Source organism: Letharia lupina (assembly GCF_014066315.1).
Source record: "Letharia lupina isolate WasteWater1 chromosome Unknown contig_1, whole genome shotgun sequence".
Taxonomy (NCBI): Eukaryota; Fungi; Ascomycota; class Lecanoromycetes; order Lecanorales; family Parmeliaceae; genus Letharia; species Letharia lupina.
This window is the reverse complement of record NW_023502970.1, coordinates 316,880-322,458: the sequence shown is the minus strand read 5'-3', so window position 1 is coordinate 322,458 and position 5,579 is coordinate 316,880.

The following is a 5,579-nucleotide window of genomic DNA, read 5'->3' as shown; positions in this document are numbered from 1 at the left end:
ATATATTATTTATTAGACTATTATTTCTAAGATCGTTAAGATTATTATTTCTAAAATTATATTTGATATACTTAATAAGATTATTATAGAATTTAAGAAATAATTAACTTTCTTAGCTTATTTTATTATAAGTATATTAATAGATTATTCTAAGAATAAATAAAGATATCTTATATATATTACTTAAATGATTTAGAAGATTATCGACTATAGAATATAAGTAATATCGTTATCTAATAGATATATACTAACTAACTTCTTCTTTAAGTCTTACTATAACGTAAATAATTTTAAAAATATTAATAAGAAAATAATTATTATTATAGATAAGCTTATCTTAGATTCTTATTTTCTAATTATCGAATAATATTAAATTAATATTTATAAAGATAGATGAATTTAATAGTCTTAAATTAAATAGCTATCTAACTAATTATAATAATATTAATTAATATCGATTTACTTTAAGTATCTCGAAATCTTATAATATAGATGAGGATAGAGACGACGATAAGGGAATAGAGATACCCGCTAAGTTTTAGCCCTACGTCTCCTCTTAAGTTCTTAACTAGTATAAAATAGAGAAGAGGGCGGAGTAGAGATGTTAGACGAGTTTTAGCCTTATATCTTCGATGCTTCGTGATATCGCTAATATAGATCCTTAGTAGATAGAGATCGCTATATACGTGATATATAAAGTTATAGCGAATTTAAAGGCGAATATCTTATATATAAGTCTTTATAAGTAAGATAAGACTAATTATAATATATAGAAGATCGTAATTTAGAGAGAGTATTCTTATATTAACGATATAAAGGGCGATATCTTAATATTAATATAGGTGGATTTAGTATAGACTAAAGTAAATTATATTTCTAATCGCGAGATATTTTAGTTCTCTAATAGATATAGCAATTCTAAATATAGATAATTATTATCGTTCTTATTTCTCGTTAATAATATTCTCTTTTAAGTAGTTTATAGATATATATTATCTCGAAATAGTCGTAGAACGATTAATTATATATCTCTTAAATAATATCGATATATATATTATCGAATATCTATAAACGGTTCTTATAATAAAGTATCTCGTTTTATATAGAGCACTTATTAAGAGTAATTCCTCGAAACTTATTCTTATCTTCGACGATATTATTACGAATTTCTATATAATAGTTATCTTTCTTATTAGCCTCTATTATCTTATAATAGATAGAGTTATTAATTATATATATATCGATATATTCGTTATTTAATTTTAATCGATCGAGGATAAGAATTATTTAATACTATTAGCGTAATCGTTCGTTCTCGAGATTAATTAATTTACACGTTAAATAAGATGAAATTAAGTGAAAATTTAAGGAACTTATAATGTATTAAATATAGATAAGAATAGAGCGGAGAAGATAGGCGTAAAAATGGCGATTTTAGCTAGATTTCCCCGTGGAGGTTTATTACAATATCGAATAGTGTCTTTGTCGAGTGAAATAGAGAGATCTCTGGAACTCCGGTACTGTGAAGGCGTGCGCGAGTTGAGAAAGGTGGTAGATCTCTACGTTGAGAGTCGAAATTTGACTGTGACGCTCGAAATAGTGTTATTCCTTTCGTATCTTAATCGATTAAATCGCCGTTAAGACTATGAGTACTTTAAATAATATTCTTTCAAATAGTAAGAAGTTCGTCGAGGGTCTCTTAGTCGGTAATAGACTTTATACGGGAAATGGAGCGGAGAAGAATTTCTTATATTCGATATAGGGAACTCGTTTTTTAATAATTTAGACTATCGTTAATAATATAAGTTATTTAATATAGATTCTTTCGAATAATATAGATATTTAATAATTTAAATATATAGTGGAGCTTCTATATAGTAGAAATACCTAGCGTTTTCTTTATTAAGCTCGATCGCTTACTTTAAGTAGAAAGTAAAAAAACTCGTTAATTCTCTTCGTCGAAGGATATATAAAAAAGCTTTATTATAATATTAAAACTAGTATAAATACGATATTAATATAGATAAGATAAAACGAGAATAATAAGATTATCGAATTATATATGTGAGAATAAGATATAATATAATAGAGGATATCTTCGTTAAGGCTCGCTAGTTATAGAGCTAAGAGATATATTAAGAGTACGCTCGTAATAGAAAGCGTAAAATACGATCTATAATTTAAAAAGAGAGTTTTAAATTTTAATAGAAAATAATAAAGTTATTAAATAATTAAATATAGAGTAAGAGATTTTAATAATTACGAACGCTAATTTATTTATTCGCGATAATTTAGTCGATCTAATTAAAGAGCGTAATAATTCTAAATTTATAATTAACTATATATATAAATTTAAGATTCTTAAACTTAGCTCTATCTTATTCTTTTATATATACTAATAGCTACTTTATCTTAGAGCGATCTCTTTATATCGTTAAAGCGAGCGTTTAAATAAGTATCTTATATTATTAAAACTCTTTTTATCTAACTAAAAAAACCGCTAAATCATTAATATAGCTTCTCTAAAAATCTTGTTTTTAATATTATCTTTATATCGACTATATTATTCTTTATTTTCGTTTTTAAACTATCTATTTATCTTTAATAATAACTCTCTTATTATATAAATTTATACTTAATCTTAATCTTAATTTTTTTTATAAGAAAAAATTTAATAAATAGCTATTAATATATTTAAAAAGGTTATTTATTATAAGAATAGAGATTAATTTATCTTATTATCTAGCGTATATTATATTACTAGAGATCTTAATTATATCGATAATAACTTTATAAAAATATAAGATATTTTAAAAGCGTACGTAGTAGAAAATAGATTATATAAAAAATAAAATAAGTATAATAAGTTAAGAAGAATATAAGATAAATAAAATAAGCGTATAAATATTACTCTTAGTATAGGCTTATTAATCTTAAAATAAATCTAAATAGAAAATCTTATTAAGACTTCTTTTTTTAAGATATTACTAGATATATAATATTTATATTCTATATATATATAGTTTTTAATAAAAATATTAAATCTTTTTAAATTTTTCTAAAGTAAGTTAAATAATATAGTTAAATATATTCTTATTAAATTAAAAGCTATAGTATAATAATTAAAAAGTAAACTTTTAATTTTATTTTATTAAAAAATTTAGCTAACTTAGCTATAATAGCGATATTAATATTTAAGAATACTATATAACTTAATAAACGTATAGATATTATATAGAAATTCTCTTATAGTATATAATTCTCGAGATAATCGCTATAATACTCGTTAAATTAATAATATAACGTATTAAGAAAAATATTATAGTCTCGCTAATTAGTTTATTACTTTAATTAAATATTATAATCTCTTTTTATTTTTTAAATAATTAGATTTATAAAAGAAGTAAGTAAGTAGAATATTCTTATAACGATATATATAAATAAATAAGTAAGTAATTATATAGTAATTAAATTTATAGAGAGTAGAGCGAAGAGCGAAGCGGAGATAATTTATTCTTTTAATATAAAGTTAGATATTAATAACGACGATATCGATAAATAAGAATATCTTATACGATATTAAAATCTCTTATAGATATATAAGTAAAGGCCTATAAATTAAATTTATAAAGTTGAATTTTTCTAAGTTAAATCGAATTTTAGCCCTAGTTCTAAGTATAAATTAAACTCTAATCGCTTACTATGCGTTTTTAATCTACTTTTATTACTACGAAATTAATAAAGAAGATAAAAGCTCTAATTCTAAGTTAAATCGAACTCTACTTACTTTCTATACGATATTTAACTTATTTAATCTACTTCTATTACTATAGATCGCTAATTAATTATATTTTTATCTAAAAAAAAAGCATTTACTTAATAATCTTATTTTTAATATATCTCGTTAATCGAGTAAGTTATCTTCTTAATAGATCGCTTAAAGTTATAATTAATAGGTCGATTTTATTAGTAATTTAACTTAGAATTATATATAGTTAATTATAGATAAAGATCTTAAGATATAGATATAGATTAATCTACTATAATAACTAGCTTTAGATCTTATTAATCGTTATATTAAAAATTAATTAAATTAAAAATTAAATATATCGAAAGAAAGTATATAGATTATTCGAATTAGGCGAAGCTAGAGAGATATATAATATATAGTATTATTTATTATTATATTCGCCTTTAAGAATATAATAATCGAGTATTTTAGATTTAATATATTTAATTTATAGATATATTCTATTATATAAATTTATACGCTACTCTAAATTCCTTAGTAGTATTATTATATAATTCTATTTTAACTCTAAGTAATAGAATAAAAGCGAGGTTAATTTAAAGATATTTATTATTTTAGTAGATAGAAGAAAGCTATCTTTCTTATTAATGATTTAATTTCTATTATTATAAATAGTCTTAGCTCTAAAAAATTTATTAAGAACTTAATTATTAAATTAAGTAATATTCTTATTAAAAATATAAAGAATCGCTTTAAATATATAGAAATTAGTTATTCGATATAGATTAAGATTATTATAAATAATATTAATTAGCTAAATAATAAAATTATCTAATAATTACTCGATAGATTAATTAATAGCTTTTTATTCTTTAAAGCTTATTAAGATATTATTATCTATATCTAATAGTCTTTAAGTAAATTTCTTTATATTAATTTAATCTTAATTAGTAAGATTAAGATTTCGAAGTCTTATATTTTCTATTAGTCTAAGAATTTAAATATAATTTTAAAAATAGAATATCTTTAACGTAATTTAAGCGATATAATCTAATTTAATATCTTTAATAATTAAAAGAATTTAATAAAAGTTATTATAGAAGTATATAACTATACTATTAAAAGAAGTAGAGTTCTTTCGAATATCTTAAAGTATATAATTGACGGCTTCGATATCGTAGTAGTTTTATATAAAGATCTTATTTTAGAAAATAAGCTCGATTACCTCTAATAACTAAGCTAAATTAGACTCTATTAATATATTATAATTAAATTAAATAATAATATTAAGAGAGATCTTAAAGCGAGAATAAGCGATAATATTATCTTAAAGAAGAATAAAGGTAATATTAGATAAAGCTATAGCAATAGCTATCTTAGAGTTATTTCGTACTCTTCGTAATATAATATTCTAAAGTATAATTTTATTAATATCTTTATAGTTATTAAGAAAGAAGAGTTAGCTATTAAAATAAGAGATTACGTTTTAAATAGCGTTAGCTATAGTAATTTAATTATTATTAAAATTTATTTATATTTAATTCTAGATATTAATTTAATAACTACGTATTTCGCGTAAGAGTCGATTTTAATTATTAATTTAATATTATTTATAATCTCGCTAGATTGTAAGTAGATTAAAGCTAATAATAAGATTAATATCCTTTATAAAGCTAATATATTTTTTTTTAATTGAATTTAAATTAAATAAAGATAGAAGTCTTCGATAACGACTTATTTATATTATATATTATTTAATAAAGAAAAAATATAATACTAAGTTTAAAGAATATAAATAAAATTATTAGATAATTTAAATAAAGAATAA